Source organism: Accipiter gentilis, chromosome 11 (assembly GCF_929443795.1).
Source record: "Accipiter gentilis chromosome 11, bAccGen1.1, whole genome shotgun sequence".
Classification (NCBI taxonomy): domain Eukaryota; kingdom Metazoa; phylum Chordata; class Aves; order Accipitriformes; family Accipitridae; genus Astur; species Astur gentilis.
In genome coordinates this window covers 26792583-26815778 of record NC_064890.1, presented here as the reverse complement: position 1 = coordinate 26815778, position 23196 = coordinate 26792583, and positions in this window count along the sequence as shown.

The following is a 23196-nucleotide window of genomic DNA, read 5'->3' as shown; positions in this document are numbered from 1 at the left end:
CTGGGCACTGCTGTCTCTTTGTGCAAATGAAGTGCACATCTGCAGCAAAGATTGATGTTCACAAATATAAATGAATGACATTATGCTACTCTTCTCTCTCATTAGATTCTAACAGCTGATGACCATATTCTACAGTTACTGAAAATACGTCATCTTTCATAAGGGAAGATAGTAAGTTTGCTATTTTTCCTGGGAAGATCTGTCAGCTAACAACTACTACAGTATAAACTATCCAAGTCCCAAGACATCAAATAATTGTAATTTTCTTTTGCCAATATTTCAAGGAAATCTACAGATAATGAAAGGCCATTCTGAAGTAACTGAATGTTTTGGGGGTTTTTTTGTTGGATTTTTAAATTATTTATTTACTGGGCTGAATAAACGCATTTAAAAATGTACGTAATATAAAACTTCTGTTATACTTGCTTGGGGAAAGAAAGTACAGAAATTGTATCATTAAGTGGTTTCACTTTAAAAAGAAGCACTCTGGAGCCAAGAATGTGAAGAAATGGAGAGAAGGTTCTATAGAAGGCCATATTCCACTAGGTAACTGCAACTGGAATTCAGCCCATTTTTTAAAGCACAGAGACTCAAAGCAATTCCTGAATACCAAAGATTACAAGACCTTTCATTGTGCAAGGATTCAGAACTTTGTACTGTCTGATTAGGCTAAAACTGGAATTTTTCAAATATTATTTCTGCACAAATAAGCTTCAGTTTCTACAACAGTATCTTTTCAGAGGCCTCCTTCTGTAGAGAAGGCAGCTCCTCTACTGGGATACATCAGTGTGCAGTCTAACTCCCCCAAGAAAAAAGTTATGCAGTCACATTTACTAATCACAGCTCTCTTATTTAATCTTTTCAATAATGCTGTCCTATGGTGCCTTTTCTCTCTCTTTTCTCTTAAAAACAACAACAACAACAACAACAACAAAAAAGGGAATTATTGTCCAAATCATGTAAAATGGAACTGTATCATGTAACAGTGAAGAGGGACCATATCTAGCTGTTACACAAATTTTACATACACATAGTTTGGAGACCCACCTGCTGAGTTAATACAAACAAAAACAAAAAAAAGCATATAGTGCAGACCTCCTAAAGAGAAAACTATGAGAATAGATTATAAAGCATAAAACCAGAAAAGAACAACAGCATGCAGAATTAGTTATTTGAAAAACACACTCAAACAATGTCATAAAATAAGGTAATTAACTGAATGCATTGATTTCATTAAGCCATATTAGGATCAGTCCAACTCCTACTCCCTGATTTTTTAATAGAATACAAATATGAAATTTATGGTAAATGTAAAGACAGCTGTCATGTTGATTTTTTGTTCTGAAATCTGAATATCACTAGATAGACCTGAGATTATGTAACTATCACCCAAAGAATATAACAGTGTTATATCAATGCATAGTATCATGGCTAGGTGGTCAAACCTTGTTCAGTTTTATGGCACCATTCTGGACTTGAATCAAGGTTGCCATATTTTTTTTCACATTTACAGAACTGCTGACACCTACTCCTGTCTTTCCACCAATGAAAGAAGAGTCTCTGTCTCAAGTGACCTGTTTGCTAAATGGAGTAAAAACCACTTTGCCCTTTGAGTGACTATGAGGATTTGCAAGGTATATTTTAAGCAGTATTTTATACGACCCTCTTCCTTCTATTGATAATTATTTTCCCTCCTTTTGCCATTCTTTTTCTTTCTTTGTAGTCTTTTATTAAATTGTTTTCTTGTATTTCTTTCCCATAAAATTAAAAAATTCAACCTAACAGAATGATGTTATCACACAGTGAGATAAATGCAATTTTTTTTGAAACCCCTAAAATATCCAAGGTATTCTTCAACTTACTTCATGGTAGTTAGCAAGTTCAAAGAAACAGAAAGATCAGTGAGGGAATTGACAATTCCTAAAGAAATGGGCTTATAGGATACAAATAAAAGGATATTACAAGATTCTGATTCTTCTGTCAATGGAGGAAGAAAGCGTGGTACTTCTTTTCCTCCATGGAGATAATTTTACTATCATTTACTTTGAGCTGTTGGTTTTTACTCCGTGGCGTTACCAGTTTTCAAAATTAGCCTTCCTGCACATGCAGGGGTGCCACTGATGTACCTAAGGAACAGAACACTGAATTCCTGGATTCTTCTCTTTTAGCAAGACTCTTAAGGCATGGTTGCCATTAGAATTTACAACCATGGGCTCAATTCTGCAATCCTTATTCACAGAAAAAAACAACGCAAACCTTCTGTGAGAAGGAACTGTGGTAAAGATTCGTGTCTTCTAATTTTAGCATTAAAAAAAAAGAAAAAAAAAAAAAAAGCATCTATTATAAGATGGTCACCAAGGCTACCTTATAAAACCAGCGGAAAAGGAGGGGATTTGTCAAAAGTTCATTTTTGACTCTTTAATCCTTCTGAAGCCAATGGAAAGACAGAGGCTCCTCCAGAGCTTAAGTTGGATGCCCTGAATAATTTTCTAGAGGAGTGTCTAGCTCTTCATTGAGTATTGTGAGATCTGCTGGGTTACTAGTCTCATTACAGAATATCCCCAGGGGCACACATATAGATCACACTGTCATTCGTCTTACCTTAGTGTTCTGTTTTGAGACAGAATTAATTATCTGCTGGGGTGCCTCTTTCTCTTCTGTGAGCATAGAAAGATCTGAGGCCAGCTACCTTAGGCTAGACTTCTGCCTTTTAGGTGAACTAAACTTGGAAAGATCAGTCCCACTCCACACTCATAAAATATAAATGTGCTAAAGAGAATCTGAACTGGAACTGCATTTAAGTTGATTGATAATTCAATTTCACCAGCGGATCTAATTTGTGATTTTAAATCAGAAGAAAAGACTTCTGTATTAACTCTTCAGTTCATTGCAATATACTTTATACTTCAGAAGAATTTTTGCAATCATTATCCTAATCATTATCTTAGCTTTCTCTCAAAAAATTGTCAAACCACAGGGTAAAAAAGAACTATGAAAGTTGTTTATTAATATTAAACACCTGAAACTGTCTTTAAATAATGGTTTGTGAAGGACATAAGAAAGAAGCACACAGAAGTAAAACATGTTCATTCTACTGTAACAAGATTGGAGTAGTTGAGTGTATAGAATGCATACTTTCCTGTACATTTTCTATAGCTCTCTGATCTTTGTTTTCTCATAAGTAAAGCTCCAAACAAATTGGATTCAGAAGGCAACATCTGTCCTGGTTTCAGCTGGGATAGAGTTAACTGTCTTCCTAGTAGCTGGTACGGTGCTATGTTTTGAGTTCAGTATGAGAAGAATGTTGATAACACACTGATGTTTTCAGTTGTTGCTCAGTAGTGTTTAGACTATAGTCAAGGAGTTTTCAGCTTCTCATGCCCAGCCAAGGCACAAGAAGTTGGCACAGGACACAACCAAGGCACCTGACCCAAACTGGCCAACGGTGTATTCCATACCATGGGACGTCCCATCTAGTTTAGGAACTGGGAAGTGGGGGGGGGCGGGGAATCGCTGCTCGGGGACTGGCGGGGTGTCGGTCGGCGGGTGGTGAGCTATTGCCCTGCGCATCATTTGTACATTCCAATCCTTTTATTACTACTGTTGTCATTTTATTAGTGTTATCATTATCATTATAATTTCTTCTTTTCTGCTCTATTAAATCGTTCTTATCTCAACCCAGAAGTTTTACCTTTTTTCCCGAGTTCCTCCCCCATCCCACTGGAGTGAGTGAGCGGCTGTGTGGTACTTAGTTGCTGGCTGGAGTTAAACCACGACAACATCTTAGCTGGATTTAATGCAAGATATACAGGTTATACTATATAAAGGAGTTGAAGTTGCAGAAATTGCAAAAAACTTGGCTTTCATGTACATTTAAAGATAATTCTACTCTTAGTTATTTTCAAAGGCCAATATACCTGTTCACAAGTCTCATTCAGAGCTTTTGGCTGTATAAAATTCCATAATTTGCCTGCTTTAATTGCAGAAAGCAAGTTATTAAAACAACTGGTGCAAGTATTTACAAGTGAGACCTCAATTTACTTTCTTTATGTATTAATCCATATCATTAATTTCTTTCTTATTGAGCTAATGGAACTCTAAGGGTGGTACCCTAAAACTGATGTCAATGTGATGAATTTTATCTTTAGTACCTCCTGGTTCATTAAACAGCTTATTTGTTAAGACTATTAAATATTTTATGCCATTTTGATCATCTGCCTTTGCAGATTCCTGGTAAGTCCAAATACATGTGAGCTGCTATTCTTTTATTTAGACTCCATTGAATGCTCTGTCTTAACATGGACTTGGAGAGGAAACTACCACAGTAGTATACTTCATGCTCAACATCCTTCTTATTTTATTTTTTTGTTTTTACATTTTGCATATACTCGTTTACTTTGTATATAAAATAAAAGTGATAAATATTCCTATTGGTACTAAAATGCATAAGCATGTCAGAATGAAAATAAAGACAACAATACACATTTAAAAAGAAAAAAAACAGAGAATAACTAATGCAGGCTTACATCTATCAAGAAGAAAAGCATTCTGCAACAAAGGAGTCTATCAAGTGGTCCTCCTGTGACAAAATATATTCAGGGTCTATAATTATGAATCATTTAGATTAGATTAGGTTAGATGACAGCACATGAAATAACTACTTCTTTGATTCTTCTATCAATGTCTGTTGCTACAATGGGGCATAAAGCCATATTATACTAGATTTTAAGGTTTTTTTTGTTTTATTTAGTTTCTATACTAACTTAAATTCTAAATCCTTGCCATTATGATGAGAAGAGGCAGTGATTTGTTAACATACTGCTGACTCTTTAGAACCTGTCTTTTAGTGCATTTATCCACTGTCCTCACCAAACCCGAAAGTGCTTCACAATTCAACAAAACTGAAAGTATCACAAAATAAAAATTTATTCCTATTGGATATAGAAATTATGAGGTTTAGCTTTCCCAGCATGCCAGATAAATTGTCTCAATTACTGTGAGCTATAATAAATTGTCTTTTATATTTATGGCAATGCAATAAATCTGCACAATCTGAGTGTTAAGTCCAATGTCTACTGTGGCAATGCTTTCCTCTCACTGTTCTCAAAGAACTGCTCACCACTTCAGTGAGTACCTGGTATTGCACTTAGGTGAGTTCATGGCAAAATTTGTTACATATCAATGAAAAATTAATTCATATTTGACATTTGTTACAGCTCCTGACAATGATTCAGTTGAAGTCTGCTAGAAGGGTGAAGCTATGTGGTCATGACCATTACAGTATTGTAAGATTAGTTGAGATACCATGTCTTGGATTTTACTGTTGTTATAAATTTGAACTCTGTAACTCCAACAGTAGGAAACTAGAAAAAAAAAGAAGGAAAAAAAAAAAGATTATTTTCCCTAAACCTGATAACTCATTCAGCATAAAATGCTTGTGGTTCTTTCAGAAGTAACAACTTTTTTGGTTTAATAGTCAACTTTAAAATGAGCCTCCAGATTATGCCCTTTTATGGCATGGCTCATGGAGTCATCTCTGAGCATGTGAACTGAGATGAAGAGGTGTATCCCAGGAAGTTTACAAATGCAATTTCACATCAGTGCAGGATGTGTTGTGCATCCTCAGGCCTCAGATGGGGGAAAAAAAAATAAAAAAAAATAATTTACTACCTACTAAGGTTCAACTATTGAAGTATTTGACCAAATATTATTTAGTGCAATGATACCCACATGCTTACACACTCAGATATCACAGGGACAAGGCAAAAAGAGTGTTTAGTGAGATAATGACAATATGGGAACCATCCTTCTTTTTTGTTCTGTTCTTTTCCCACAAATCTCAATTCAATGAAAACTCTTAGTGCAGAATTTATACTAGAAAGTGTAGTGAGATAGATCAGGATTTTCTGTATCTCCAAGAGATGATGGGACTGCAATGATATTCATGGGCAGTTAAGCAGGCCCATTATGTCAATCCTAGTCTAACTATTTTTACTCCATCTAACAAGAGTAGAAAACAAACACATCATCTTTCCAAATGAAAAAGAAAAAAAAAAAAAAAAAAGGATTAATTGTTTTAACCTACTCTTCATTTAAGAGTATAGATTGCCATAAAAGTATATTGCATACATTGTCCTTTATGGCTTCTTAAATAAGAGGCAATACCTTTCAAATGGTTGGATTCTGTAGTCAATTTTTTTCCTGAGATAAAAAAGGAGAAGGAAGTAGTTAAGGATTTTTTCTCTATAAAGGAGAAGATTAAAGGACTACTCAGATAAAATCTTCCCTCATTTTCTATGTCTTTGCTTCTCTTTTGCCAGAAGAAAAAAATAAGATCATGTTATCTAGCCTTTAAATGTAGAACAATCCTTTAAATCCTCATTATTCTTAAGATTACAGAGATTACAAGTCCATACAGTATTTCCTGAAAACAGATGCAGAGAAATGACAAGCAAGTATCTAAATAAGCGGCTGAGAATTCTTTCTTTCAAACACTGAAAGAAAAAAGGGAAAAGACATATAGCATTAACTGTCTTTCTGCCATTGCATCCTCAAAGCGGTATGGTAAAGATGAACTTGAATCAGAGAGAATGGCCTAAAAGGACTTTAAGTAGGTTTCTTAATACAAAATATGCTAATCTGTAGATGACAGATTCACCTGCACTTTCAAAGGTGCCCTGTATTGAAAAGATATAAACCAAAGAGTAGGTGGAAGTTAAAATCTTGCTTAGAAAAATGGATGTGCAAGCTCTGCATTCCAAACACTCACTTGCTTTAAAATTCTGTCTTTTCCACTTTTTCTTATTGCAATTTATGATCATTTGAGGTCAGATTCTGCGTTTGTTTCATATAGAGTAGATCTTGCCAATTCACTTACTACAGAGAAACAGACCACTATTGCTGTAGAGTATGATTTGTTTCTTTTTCAAAGTTCTTTCCAAATTTTGCTTTGAAAAGTAATTTAACAACCAATTCTAGCAAGGTTTTCAGTTGTCCAACATGCTGCAACATTTATTGAAGTAGTTTGCATCAGTATCGCACAAAATAGAATGTACAGAACATGTGATAGCACTAAGCTAAGTTCTTGTTCTCTTACACTCAAACTACATTTAGAAGAAAATAAATTGAAAACAGTGAAGAAATGGTTGTGTATTTTAAAACTAAGACATGTGTGTTTTTTAATATAGCCATCAGGACGCCAGGCTATCCTGCTATAAATCAACTCTTTCTGGAACATCCTGTTGATCTCTAAGGAAATTAACTGAAATGGTGCCAAAGTGCAGGGAATGGGTGGAGTTTTAAAAAAGTAAAATTCACTGACCTACAAAGAAATACAAAGGAGCAGTACTATTTGTTACAGTTCTCAAACACCAAGTTGTTCTTGGTCTTTTTCTTAGGTTCTTGTTCCTGATCAACTGAAAGTTAGTGCCCCACAATGCAAGACAATATTTTGAGGAAGAACTAGTAGTGGAGTCTTGATGCCTGATTTATTAAGAAAATTAAGTATATTGGGTTGCTCTGCCTATGTGTCTCCCCACATAATTTAACTGGGCAATTTCTAAAGAAATCAAGCGGTAGAAATCTTAGAGACACAAAATTCTGACATATTTTGTAGAAATTTGGAGGTGAGTAGAGAATGGAGAATGAAATAAGGAAAAGGAGGTATGAATCTGGCCCACTGAATAATTCCAAAAAGAAAATCAACACATATATACCTCCAAGGTACCAATAACACATCCTGACACAGGAACACTAAAAAATAAAAGACAAAGCTAGCCCAGTATTGCAGCAAGGGACTTATTAAGGAGACCTAAACACAGCCTTTAGGAAACCAGCTGTCGCTCATTCTGCAGCTCATGGGAATACCTTGGCTTTAAATCATTTTTCTCCTTGAAATAAAAAAAAAAGTCATCATTCTTCCACTAGATTGACTAGTGCTTTTTCTGAAAAGAATTCTAGTGTTTATGATTTTGTGTCTGTTACTATTCATGGCTGCTTTACATGTTTACAAAATCACGATACTACTTAAAGTGATTTATTTAAGACTTTAGAAGTGCTGTGTATATGACAGGTGAATTATGAAGTCAGTTTGTATTACCTTCTGTTAAGCAATGTGATAGAGGTAACAGAAACTTAAAAGCTTTTTTTCCCTCTGTGGTTTACCTTTTAGTTTTCTTAGTAGAAGTATGGTACAAGGCTTGATATCTCTGTTTTCCTGATTTAGAGGTGTATTGGAAAACGGTTGTGTTACAATTTAAAACACATTCTAATAAATTTTCTACTTAGATTACACATGACTGGTTCTAATATATGCATATATTACTACATTTCATTTTGTTTACTGTGTGTTTTTTGTGTATGAAATGTTTTCATACGGGTTATAGAAGGATTTCCACTTATGTTGTTTGCTTGTTTGTTATTTTTCTCTGGGGTTGGCAGAGATTATTAGCAGAGAGCTAATAACAGAACATTATTGTTACCTTTGAAATGGCAGCCTTATCTCAATGACTAAGCTGAAAGCTAAAGACAGAGCTGTCTCAGGAAAGATTATAAGGAAGCAGAACACCTGCTGAAGGATTTGAAGTCTTTCAAATCCTTCAAAATAATTAGTTGACTGAGGAATCCAGAACTTCACAAAAGGAAAGCCTTCACACTGATACTTACAAAGAGAAAAGAGAACAGGAGCAGGAGGAAGGGCTCCGCATATGCCCTAAGATCTTGAAAGGACTGAATAAAACTTAAAGAAATGTAGACATTTTGAGACTGGCTTTTGAGTGGAAGCTTTTATTGCTTTTCCAAAAGGCCTGGGCTTATCTGTGAGTTATCTGTAGTTGTTTAGAAATCCTTTGACTACTCTGTTCGTACCTTTATTTCATTGTTGTCTTGTCCCTGAAAGTATTTAGGAAAAAAAAAATCTTCAGAATCACCATTTTAGTGAAGCTGTGGAAGCAGGAAAGAACTACTTCCCACTTTGTGGGAGAGCTGGCATGAGAGCAGATGGAGTCAGGATGTAGATGAATAACATAGAGAGACCCATCCTTTTGGGAAGGGGTGTTTGACCGTGGCCCTTCAGCCCAAGATGGTGTCTACGTGCCTACAGATGCCTAGTCCTAGCCAAAATAAAACACATGGGATTCTGTGATTGAATTTGCACAGGCCAAATTGATAAGGTAGCTATTGAGATAGCTTATTTAGTATTATAATAGTCAAAATTTCATGGTGAATATGTACCATCAATTTTCTCTACAGAGGTTTTCAAAAAATTTTACTTTATGTTTTGCATGAGTAATATCCTTTGAATAAAATACCTCTGTCTTTCTTTACTGACTATCTGAATATACTGTATCAGATTTCTTCCTACACCTTCCACATCAGACCAGCTTCATGCAGAAATTAGTTCCAGTGCATGCTTCTTTTTCTTGCAGTAACAGGACCACTGTATGTGTGGATTCCTTAGCAGAGATCTGGACAATTAGATCCTTATTTCTTCTTTAGATGCATCATAACTATGTGTTCTGCTGGAAGGGGCTAAAGTGTTGGATTTTTTAAAAACTTGTATTTAATTCTCTCTAATGGAAATTAAACTTTCATTTGGTTTTAGGGGAATATCCAGAACACATCCTCTTGGACATGTCAGAAATACTTATAGAAGCAACATGCAGAAAGGTGGTGAGTAACAGAACTTAAATTATGACCATTGCTAAAATAATACGAATTCCATGTTCCCATGACTATCTCTAATTTAACAGCATAACAGACACTCATTAAAACATATTTCCTTCTTTTTCCTTTCCAGAAGTGAATAAAAAGCCACTACAAAGTGTGAAATTGACAGCAGTGGAATTACTTCTGTCTGCTTAGCAGGCAAAGCATAACAACCATGCAGGATTTCTTTAAATTTTAATACCTTTGTCAGGCTTGACTTTTTCCTCTGCTCTACAAATATTGGCTCTTTGTCCATTGAAATTAATGATATTATTTCCATTTACTCCAAAGACTTTTAGTTCAACTCTCAAACACAGGAGCTAACCACATTCTAATTACCATTTCAGTAATATGTATGTATGTTAAAGTATATGTTTGTCAAAATAAAAAGAAGTATGAGAACTAGAAATGGCATTGTTTGAGATTATGGTTAAGGCAAGTCCTATTCTTGGATCTTCCACTTACTGCTAGTAATTCTCAGTACTTCATGGAACGTTATTTTTGAATAGTGACTCTACTAAGAAGTAGGAAGTATAATCCATTAAAAAATAACTTGGGTCTTGCAATAGTGGGTTGAAGAATGACTAAGCATATCGACACTGAGGATGAAAAGTTTGTGTAAGGGCACCTCTAGCATAGCTGTGAATAGAAAAAGTTTCTAGGATGACAACTATACTATTCCTTCCATTTCTCAGGGAAGGCGTTGAACTATTTTAGATGTAGGAGTGACTCCCTGGAGAGCTATATACTAGCTAAGGGTAATTGGGAGGGAGGTAAAGAAGAAGAGAAAGGAGTTCTCATTATTTCCCAGTCTCTGAAGTAAAAAAATACATCCTTCAATAATTTTGGAAAGTAAAAGAAAAGAGTAATAATTTTTGTAATTTTTAATAGTATTAAAGTAGAAATTATAATTGAATAAAAATGTTAAAATCTAACAAAACTAACCAACTCCAGATAACTCAGAGTGTCAGACTCCACACATGCTTTACAGACAGCCATTTCCCTCTTTCCATTAAATCCACGTGTTGATGGTTCTGCTGTACATTTCTTACATCTCACCACATAAAACATTATAATTCATATTTCCAAGGGAATAGAATTAAGGTTGCATGAGCAACTTGTATTTTAGTTTTGCCTGATCTGAGCATACTTGATTATGAAATATTAATGTACTTTTAATACAAGGCATGGGGGATATTTCTTATTACATGTAATCTTTAATCTTCTGTAATTCCTCTCCCTTTTCCTTTCCTCTTACAGAATAGAAATTTGGCCTAAAGCTTATCTGGCAAGATACAGATTGGATGGGTGGTCTGCAAGACGGGTAGGAAAATGGCTAGCAAGTCACACTCAGAGGATGGTGATCAGTGGTCCCCCAGGGATAGATAATGGCCCCATGCTGTTCAACATCTTCAGAAATGACCTGGACTATGGGATTGAAAGCATCCTCACCAAGTTTGCTGATAACACCAAACTAGGTGGTCAGGTGAACACATCAGAAGGGACAGACATCTCACAGAGAGACCTGGACAGGCTGGAAGAGTGGTCTAGCAACAGCAGTATGAACTTTAACAAAAACACATGCAAAGTTCTGCAGCTGGGATGGAATAACCAAAGATTTCAGTACAGGCTGGGATCTGTGTGGCTGGGGAGCAGCCCTGAGCTGAAAGGGACCTGGGGGGACAACAAGCTGAACACGAGTCAGCAGCGCACCGCTGCCTGCAACAAAGGCAAATCAGATCCTGGGCTGCATTCACAGGGCTTTACTAGCAGAGATAAACATGTAATCATCCCACTATACTCAGCACTTGTCAGGCCACACCTGGAGTACTGTGTCCAGTTCTGGTCCCCACAATTCAAGAAAGATGCAGACAGACTGGACATGGTCTGAAGGAGGGCCACAAAGATGATCAAAGGGCTGGAAAGCCTGCCCTATGAGGAAGGACTGAAGGAGTTAGGTCTTTTCTCCCTGGAGAAGAGATGTCTCGGGGGGACCTCATCACAGTATTCCACTACTTAAAGTGTGGCTACAAAGAGGAAAGAGGCTCTCTCTTCACAAGGCACTACATGGAGAAGACAAAGGACAACAGGTACAAGTTGCACTGGGAGAGATTCTATCTCAGGATAATAAAGAAATTTTTACAGTAAGAGCAATCATTCACTGGAACAACTTCCCCAGGGATGTGGTAGAGTCCCCATTTCAAGATGCCATTAGACAAGGTGCTAGATAATTTCATCTAGGCTCCCTTTTCCACGAGAGGTTGGACTAAATGATCTTTCAAGGTCCCTTCCAACCTGGGATAATCTATGATTCTGTGATTCTATGATTCTTTGAAGGTATGTGCTACACATTTTTTTTCTTGCCCCCCACAATCACTTAAAGCTTTTGAAAAAAATGGAAATAATGTGCAAAATTTTCAGGAAGACAGACCACCTGAGACAGTTTGTTGGCACCCTGAAACTTTGCCAGACCTGGGACAATATAATGAGCCACCTGCCCTGCCAGCAAAGTTGGGAGTGCAAGTCACTAAGTGCAACTTTTTTACATATTTTCCTTTCCCAACTTAGAAAGGGTTGAAAAGCTAAGGAAATACTAGGATCACAAGCCAATATTCAAGTTACACTCGCATGTCCAACTGATGATTATTTTTAACTGACTTGATATTCTGATGAAATAATACTTCACTGGATGCTGAAACAACTAATGTATTTTTCATACCTGATTATGCATGTTCACTTCAATTTCTAGTCTTGCTGAGATTGGGTTGCAGAAGTTTATTTACATCTCCCCTGTAACAGACTTGCAGGATTGCAAGCAACAGCGTGTTGATTGAATAAAAGAAGTCTTTCTTCCCTCATAGGTCACTGGAAGCAGCTCTTCAGTAATACCCCCTACAGAGATATACTGGTGGAATGAAAGAAAAAAAAAATGACCCATTCTGCTGGTAATAACGTTAAAGTTAGCAGAAACAAAAAAAAAGCCTACATCAAAGTCCATCACTGTGACTGGATATCTTCTCACTGGACTCAGCAGGCTTTGGATCAGGCTGTAAATGCGACCATAGTGGAGACGACAAAAGAAAGTGAATAGCAGGAGTAAGTTGTCTTTTCCAGATAATGAAAATCAGGAAAATTTCAGATACAAGCAACAGGCTGCAAGAAGTAAGATCCAAATCAAACCTTTTGGGTTATTTTTCTTACAAAACATTAGACAAATAGACTTATGAGACCTATTTAACTTATAAAATGCTACCTGCTTAATATGACTCTGACAGTCAGTTCGGCAGTCTTAAGACCATTTAATATTTTCTAATTTGGGGCTTACAATATTAATTTTTACTTTATAATGTTAACATACATAATATAAAGCTACAGATACTCATTTCTATTAATTGAGCATATGATTTTATCTGAGAAAAGAATAGCCACTTTGACCAGCCAATTTCATACTAGACCTCACAGAATTTCTTTCATTCTTGCTTTCAAGAGCTTTATATCATCCATTTTAGTATTTTACTGGGGATCATGTCAGAATCGTATTTCTCTTAGTCCTTCACAGGAGTTGAGGTACTCCAGCAGGCTTAAAATCATAGAATCATAGAATGGTTTGGGTTGGAAAGGACTTTTGAAGATGATCTAGTCCAACCACCCTACCATGGGAATGGACATCATTCACAAGACTAGGTTGCTCAAAGCCCAGCCAACCTGACCTTGAACAATTCCATGGATAGGGCAGCCACAACTTGTCTGGGCAACTGGTTCCAGTGTCTCACCACCCTCATCATAAATTTTTTTTTTCCTTATGTTCAATCTAAAAGTACCCTCTCTCAGTTTAAAACCATTACCCCTTGTCCTGTCACTACAGGCCCTAGTAAAAAGTCTTTCTTCATCTTTCTTCTAAGCTTCCTTTATATATTGAAAGTCTGCAATAAGGTCTCTTGTTCTCCAGGCTGAACAACCCCTACTTTCTCAGCTTTTCTTCACAAGAGAGGTATTCCGGCCCTCTGACCATTTTTGTGGCCCTCCCCTGGACCCAATCTAGCAGGTCCATGTCTTTCTTACACTGGGGACCCCAGAGCTGGATGCAGTACTCCAGGTGGGGTCTCACAAGAACAGAATAGGGCTTCTCAGTGACCTCCGTAAAACTGTTGAGTGCAAGACACCAGGCTTGTCAAATAAGAGAATAAATACAACCATTTTGAAAGATGCTGAAGAGAGCCATCAAACAAAAAGAGTGTATTTTTGTTCTAAACATGGAAAGTGTAACTTTACTGTAGAGGAGAAGCTACATTACTGTTGGCACTACTTTTGTTCATGTTGCTCTTAAGCACAAGGAGACAATATAATTTTTTAAGGCCCCATACTTTAGGGAGTCCTTAGCTACTCATCACTTCTATTTTTCCTTCAAGCTGGTTGCAGTAACTCAATACCAACTGCTCAGCATTGATCACCCATATATAAGTAACTATGCACATGGACATCTACATGAGGACAACGGCTGATATACAGAATTTCATAGAATCCTAGGATATCTCAAGTTGGAAGGGACCCATAAGGATCATCAAGTCCAACTCCCAGGACTCCAGGAATTTAATTCTTGAGAGAAGCAATAAGTCACTGTGGGGTCTCAAAAACCCTGGCCCATGACAGCTTATTCCTTGAGTTGAAGATCTATGATAAAGTACTGATGGAAGGACAAAAAAAACTGTACGGAGCACCGGACTAGAGAAGTAGAAGACTCGGCTTGAAAGGATGAGGTCGATGCTGGAGCATGATGACTGTAAGTAGTATATTAGGATGATATGAACACCAGAGAATATTGAGCTGAGGTTCTTCTTTGAGGAAACAGAGATAGAGGAGGAGAAATGCAGATGGATGTAGGAAGTTGGAAGTGTAATGGATGCAGAAGATGAACTTTAAAGGATAGCATCCTACGATGTAGAAGGCTGTGCCTGAGGTACAGATAAATAGATGTACAGACAGATAGAGGTACAGACAGAGATATGTCTGTCCAGGTTTGGATTGACAGTTCAAGAAAAGTGTGGAAAAACTGGAGACAGTACAAAGGAGGGATATCAACATGGTCAGGAGAGTAGGGCACGTGAGCTGTGAGAAGAGTCTAAGGCAACTGAGTCTCTCCTGGTGAAAAGGCAGAGAGAGGCTCTAATGGCAACTTACAATTACTGGAAGGAAAGTTACAGAGGTGGTGGAACCAAACTCTTCTTAGTAGTACCAGATGATGTAACAAGGAGAAATGGCGACAAATGCAAACTTGGGAGATTTAGACTGGACATATAGGGAAAAAAAATTGACTAGGAGAGTAATGGAAAGTAAATAAGTCACCTAGAAAGGCTGGGTAATCTCCATTTATAGTGGCTTTCAAAAATCAACTAGTCAAAAAGCCATAGCCAACCTGATCTAATGTGATGATATATCTGCTTCAACAGGGATGCTGAACTGGAAAACAATCATCATTCTAACTAACATTTCTTTGATGTCTATGTCTGTGTGTATTTTCCCATTAAATTAGTTTGTATCACCTATACTTCATTTTTGTATGAATTTCACAGTCTAAGGATAAAGTATGGAACCAATTATACTGGGAAAAAGGAGGAAAAAAATTAATGCAAAAAAAGTCAACCTGACCCTGCAATCTTAAACTGATAGCCATTACAAGCAAGTACAGTCTCTGTGAGATTCAGTGGAAGTTACACTACAATAAAACTTTATTTACTACTCATAGAGCACCAAATTTAGGTGAATTACATTTGCTTAGCAAACCCAGTAACAGACATATTGGTGTACGATAAGTTATTTCACTAGAATACATATATTAACTCCATTATTTAAGTACTGCTGAACTTGGTCTTGCATACAGCATCTATCTTTTCTTCTTCAACACAGCTTCCAAAGAAATTGTCTTTCAGATGTGATTAAAGTCAATATTAAGTTAGGTGAAAGCTTCATAGAACCGTAAATAAATGTACAACAAATCTAGTAAATTACTGTATCCCTTCACAGCTCTAAATTCCATCATTGTCAAAGACATTTATTTGCCTTTATTTCATTGAGCCTCTAGTGAGCTGCTTTGAGAAAGCTGTTGAAGATTTACATACTGAAATACTCAAAAGGACTGTATAGAATATCTGAGGAACTTGCATTTACCTTGGACTGTTTTAAATTACATATAAAATAGCCATTGAAATCACAACAACTTACACTCCGCATTATGACATTTGTGGTGATCTCAATACTGTAGGAATCAGTGAAGTATGCCAAGATGTCTCTTTCAGAAAAAATATGGGTTTAAATGTAAACATGAAACATTTTGGTAGGACACCAACAGCAAAAAAGCTATTTATATTGAGGCTGAAAAATGGGAAATTGGTGTCTCAAAGATTCTGAAAACAATAAATATGAAATTTTCTTTCAGTGAGTTTTCTTAAAGGATAAACCTAAGCCTTTGGGCTGTATTTTCTATTACAGTATGGTACTTTGACATAAATTGCCAGGTCTGTTGTGTTTGGGGGGGCTGGGGAGATTTGGTTTTGAATGAAGATGATAAGTGGGCTTTCAAACCTGTCCAGTCCCAAAAGCTGAATATGCAAATTATTTTTGCACAATGTCATGTTTCCCCTGGCTACAACACCTCCCCTGGCTACAGCATCTGCTTTTTGATGATAAAGCCAGCCACAGTCAGTCACTGTGGGGAAGACAATCTTCAGTACTGATTGGGGGACAGCTGGGACTGGAGATGGTGGAATGGGTTTCTTCCATGAAGGCAGGCAAACTCTCCAGCCTATGGCTTTCACCTCCCCCCTTATGTAAACCAACTTGCTTGCAGCTTTTGACCATGTAGCCTCTTCTTCAGGCATATAACTTGACAAACCAGTGTGGTGGGTTAGCCCAGGCTAGCAGTCAAACTCCCACCCAGCTGCTTGCTCACCCCATATAGGGAAAATAGGAAGAACAGGAATGAGAAAGTTCATAGGTCAGGATAAAGATGAGGAAACTGCTTACAAATTACTGTTGTGGGCAAAAAAGATTTGACTTGGGAAAATTAACTTAATTTTTTCTCAGTTGAAGTAAATGATTACTAATTCAAGTAGTGGGAAACAAAAAGGAAAACATTGAAACAAACAGTTTCGTCCCCCCATTCCCAGGCTTAACTTCACTCCTCCACTCCAGACTCCTCTGTTTATCACCGCAGGTTACACTCAATCCCTTCAGCCAGCAAAAAAATGAGGAAGGGCACCGTATGGTCAGTATTTAGCAGTTTCTCTCTGCTATTCCCTTCTTCTCACACCTTTCTTCTGCTCCAGCATGAGGTCTTCCATCGGCTTCAGTGCTTTAGGAAACCCTTCTCTAGCAGAGGTCTTCCATGCATGGCAGGAAATATCTGCTCTCCCATGGAGCAACTCCTCCCCCTCCTTTGACTTTGGTGTTTCTTTTGTTGTTTTGCACTACTTCTGTTCCCTCCTCCTGTCTCTGTCTGTTGTTTTCCCCTTTCACAAACCCATTTTCCCAGAGGCCATCATCTCGGCCGTGGGGCTGAGCGGTGCCCCGGGGTGGGCGGGTTGGAGCCGGCTGGAACCGGCTGTGTCCGGCACGGGGCAGCCCCGGCCTCTCCTCACACAGGCCGCCTGCCCCGCAGCCCCCGTCACCAGCGCCTCGCCACGGACACCCGGTACAAGCAGGTACACAACCTCCTCGTGAAGGTGCACCAAGCCTCATCTGGGAATTCTGGGAGATTAAAAAGTCAATAACTAATTATCTGCTTGATTCCTTTAAATACATATGGATAAAAGAAAACTGTTTTGAAACAGATTTACTGTATTTTTTTTACAGATAAGATACACTATATCTGTATTGTCATAAACAATAAAAAATGAGTTTATTATGGCTGTGTGTAACAACCCTTGACACACCCATTGAAATTAGACAATAGAAAGGTGGTGTGGTTCACTGAGAAAATTTTTTCTCCATATATAAGGAAAACATTCAAACACACACAGATTTTTTGTGAACATACCTATTCAAATTCGTAAATATTCTGACATGTAATCTAGTTAACAATTTTTTTTTTTTTCCAGAGAGGGGAGCTGAACAAAACACAGAAGATGGATTGTTTCAGGTTTGTGTGGTGGGTTTTTGGTAGCGGGGGAGAGGCGGTGGGGCGGGCTGCTGTGAGAAGCTGCCAGAAGGTTCTTCCCCGGCTGGGAGTGGGCCCCGGCTCTGGCCCAGGCCGAGCCCCCCAGCGACGGCGGTAACACCTGAACGGAGCGAAGAGGGGGAACCTGCAGCAGAGAGGGGGTCGGGGTGGGAGAGGAGAGGAACCCCTCTGCAGACACCAGGGCAGTGAGGAAGGGGAGGAGGAGGCTGATGCCCCCGCAGCCCGCGGGGAGACAAGATGGCAGGCTGTCCCCCCCCAGCCCACGGAGGGCAGCGGGGGAGCAGGTGCCCACCTGCAGCCCGCGGGAAGGACTCCCCTTGGAGAAGTTGGTGGAGGACTGTCTCCCGCGGGAGGGAGGGACCCCACGGTGGAGCAGGGGCCGGGTGAGGAGTCCTCCCCCCGAGGAGAGGAGGAAGGAGCGGCAGAGACAAGGGGTGAGGAACCGACCCCAGCCCCCAGCCCCTGTTCCCCTGCGCCGCCGCGGAGGGAGAGAGAGAGAACCGGGAGTGGGGCTGAGGTGGGCGGCGGGGGAGGTCTTCTAAGGTTTGGGGTTGCTTCTCGTTATCCTTGGTTTGATTTGGTTGGTAACAAAAGAAATTGAGTTTGTTTCTTCCCCAACTTGAGCCTGTCTTTTGCCCGTGACCGTAAGTGGTGAGTGATCCCTCCCTGTCCTTGTCTCGACCCACGAGCCTGCCTTTATAATTTCTCCTCATCCCATGGGGGCCGGGGGGAAGTGAGTGAGTGGCTTTGTGGTGCTTTGTGGTGTCGGCTGGGCTTAAACCACAACATGGATATCAACTAATATCTCTGGTTTAAATGCAATGCCGAGTAATGGCTTGAAAAATGAGGCAATTAAGGTTTGTTTATGAACAATAAGCTGTGATAGAATGGGATCATGAACTGCTCAGATGAGCCAGAAAAGTAAATTAGGTACATGTATACAGTATATAAGAATAATATTAGTTTTCTGAACCAAGGAAGGATAATTATGTAGGAATTTATACTGAAAAATCAGAATATGCTAATACTCTGATGTGATAAAAGTAACATGAAAAATAACTGAAATCTGCATCAATTGTGAAGAATTAATAAATACATTTTCAGGTTAAGCCTAGGGTTTGGGTTTTCAGCCACTGAGGAAAATAAGAATATATCAAATACCTGATAGTGAAATTTCTCACTGGAATATTTAGTTTTCAGTCACATTTTCCCTAACAGAATTTTCTCAGTTTCTGAGACAATTCAAAGAATAGACTCCCAGAAGTTTAAGGGTTAGGCACTTTACGGAATATGGAAAATCTATAATCAGGTCCTAGCAACACCTCATCCATAACTGGATCTGGACCTATGACATCCCTTGTAAAGTCTAATCACTAGGCTGTTGATGATACTATAAAGATGACTTGGTCTCCTCTTTGAAAAAACCTTCTGATGTAGCATAGTGACATTTTTAACCTCAAGGAACCTAAAATTATTATTAAATAATTAATAAACAGAGATAAATAGGGACCTTGCCAACACTGGACTCTCAGTTGGTGAGTCTGCATTACTGACTCATTAGAAATCTAGTGAGGAGGACTGGGGCCTGGTTTGCTGCAATGTGTTATAATTTTAAGATCATTTGTCCATACGTCCACACAGCATCTTTACTAGCAACAACATTTATGCATGAAGTGACACCTGACGGTTGGAAGACCTCGGACCCACTTGGAACCCAACTGAGTGATCTGCTTTCTGATTTCACCAAGAGGAAAACCACTTGGAGCACATCACTGGTGCCCTTGAGTTAGTGTTGCAGGTTGTCCAATATAGACATAAGAAAACCATGCAGCTGAAAAGAATGTCTCTGGCATCCTCAATCACTACATAGATGCACCCAATGTCATCACTAAAAAGAGACAAAAATTTTGCCCCTTTCAATTCTCTGTGGTCTAAATGGAATGACCTACTGAGCTCAGGGTGTGGCAAAGAAGCTCACAGAAGCTGCAATTCTCAGAAGGCATTAAAGTATGGATGGGAACATACCTTGTGTAAAAAATGCCTTTTTTAAAGGAAAAAAACAAACAAAAAAAAGGAAATAAAAATCTTTTTACATATCCTTGGTTTTCTCCTTTTTCCTCTTTTGCCCCACATTTCAGGTCTTTTTACCCTTTTGCTCTACTTTACATTTTTTGGTCTTAATTTCTTTTCTTCCGGTCACTCGTTTGTTCCTGAAAGTATTTGTGCTGATTCTTATTTAATGGACACTTGATGCTCACAGCAGACTCATCTTCTACTACACACGATGATATTAAGTAATGTAAAGAACCAAAATCACAGTCTGTGATGTCCACTATGAACAAAAAATAAAGCAAACTATTTTCAGAAAGGGGCAAGGAAATCATTTAAGACCTGCCACTGATTTATAATGGGTAAAGTCAGTCATTTAGCCTTCAGTGAAACAGAGGTAACCAGAGGTCTAGAGCTTGTGTTACCCTTGCAGCATTACTGAGTGGACCTCTGGATTTTATTCCCTCACTCAATCAATTTCAGTAGTCATACAATCTGAATTACTGTAATACAAGGGCTTTTAGTAATTCCTGTGGTTGTTTGTCCCTACCACCAGCTTGTTCTGAGTAGTCCAACTTCCATACAGATGACATATATCCAGAAAAATATCAGTAGGGAACCACAATAATTTCCCTTAGAAAATGTGTTTGATAAGGTGATGTGAAAGGGTATTTAAGAGTATTTAGGAACTGGTAGGAATTGGTCCACCAAACAGGCTTCATAAAGGAAAGTCTTGTTTAAGTAGGCCTTTGGTAATACTTTATTTCTCAGGGGTAATTTGAAGTGAGCCAGGACTGCTATTTTGAGCCTACCTCAATGGTTATGTTAGCAAGGAATCTAGAAATCATCGAAGACCGTATCTTTCTCAGTCTGCCAAAGGCCCTTACCAATAGTTTGCAGAAGGAGACATAAAACATGGGATGGTTTTAAGGACTTCCTTCCAGGGAAGTTCTCAGTTCTTCCAGACTGTTGAGACATTATCAGCCTTTGTTCACGCAGCTCTGTGAAGGTGTCTGGGTATACCAAACACCAATTTAATTTGAATGTACTCTCTACTGTAATAATACATTATTCCTTGAGCTCTTGTTACAGCACTGGTTCTCTTGGGCTTCCAGTTTGTGACATCCTTGAGATCTGACTTTGCTCAGAGGATTCCACGCAGTCTCTGCTCTTCTCACATAATCTATTGCGATCGCAGCATGTCAAATTAAAACAGTGGTAGGAATGATCAAAGTGGCCTGCAATAGTTCAGTTGCAGTGTGATATATCATTAAGAATTTTCCTTCATCCACTGGGAAAAAAAAAATCAATCATTCAAATGATACACATTTGTTCAACAACAATATATTTCAAAATAGTGGAAGCAGACTAGCAAATTATCTGACTTTTACTCTAATTCTATTAGTTCTGTGCAATGTGGAAAAAAATAGTGTGGAAAATTTAGTAAAAACTGATTTTTCATTAGCACAATTCAAAGAAAAAAGCTATTTGTTTTCTCATTCAATAAAAATCACTACAAGTCAAACTGACTTATGCAGCTGAAGAACAAACTAAATGAAGGACTGTTTCTCTCCCTCCTTGCATTACAAAGGCACAGACGGACTTTGAGATGGGCTTGAAAGAAACAGATGATATGTTTTTGTTGGGTGCCAAGTAATATTTGGTTCCAAAAATTACTGGTCTAGAAAAATAAGGAACAAAATCAATTTTAACAATTCTCTGTTAATGCAAATGCAGGGTTGAAGTGCTATTATTTTAGCTACATTAAGTTCTTTTCTTTGCCTTAGGGGTCACCATGGTTAGATGAGTAATGTAACCACAATTAACTGACTTATTAAAAAGAAAAACAATTTAAAGAAACAAGCAATAAACAACATTATTTCATTACAATGTTTTCCTTAGGTCTTTTTTTTTTTTTTTTTTTTTTTTTTTTTTCCCAGGGAGCTTTTAAGAGGAATTTTGGCTTTGAGAACTGTTAGAGGGAAATATATCATGTTGGATCCAACAACCTGAGAGGCAAGGCTGCATCCGCTCTGTGTCCCCAGGACGAAACAGTGGTGAGGCTGAAGATGGGTTCCCAGCAGGTGCACGCACACAGAACACATATATATATATATATGCCACATATACATGCATTCATACATACATATAAATTTATCTAAATATATACATATACATGGCCAGCCACAGATCAGACAGATATGCAGAACGCCCACACAAACACCGGGAGCACCAACAGCCTCATCCTACTCCCTTCTCTGGCTGGACAGGATGAAAGTCCAGTGGTGAGAATATATATATACATATGCACAGCGTGGGTCCCTCCAGCAGCTGTGTTTGCTTCGTCTGCCCAGTGGCTGCCCCTGGATCCCAGTCTCTCCAGTTGCTGGCACCTGGACATTCAGGCCCCCAAAGCTGCTGCCCCACGCCAGTTGCTGGTACACACAGTCACAGCTGGCCTAAATGAATTTATTAGTGCAACAGCAATCTTGCACCAAGACCAGTGAACTCTGTTGATTGCAGGCAACAGTTTATATGCAGGAGAAGGTAAGTGAAAGGCAAATTATTTTCACTAAAGGTTACACACAATATGACTTTTAAAATGTAATTGCAGTGATAAACACAAACTACAAACCCGAAAACCTCTCTTCAGCTACCATCAGCTCCAAGCTCCACACCCACAACAATACCCAGAATTGCCCCTCTGTGCACAGCACAATTTACCTCACCCCTAAACCTGATCAGAATTACATCCACGTACTAGGATTTCATGCCCTAGGTTTCTTGAGGGGATTGACCTGTTGAACATTCTCTGAGGACAAGTAGTAAATGTGGATGCAATTGCAGCCAGTGCTTTCCATAAGAATTGTTTGTATGGCATCAGCTTTTCACAGATGACTGTGGCTAGTCCCCAAGAAACAGCAGACTCAGCTTTTCCTCCCAAGAAAGAAAATTGAAAGTCCACTCCTGTCCTATGGTTTTGATAAAAGGATTAAACATAATTTCTCCTTTGCAATTCCATGAGCAAAGAAACGAATTGAAAATTCACTGAGCCAGAGACAGTATGAGTGGGTAAACAAGTAGTTCAAATTCTCTGAAGAGGGTAGTGAATTGTGGACCCTAATTCCTACCTAATCTTGTTTGTGGATTTTATCCAGTGACTCATTAACATAAAATGTAACAGTCTTAGGACTGGGAGTTAAAAGGTAGATTTTAGCTGCTCTAAAAGTCTTCATTCTATCTAGTTATTAGTTCCCTGAATAAAATAA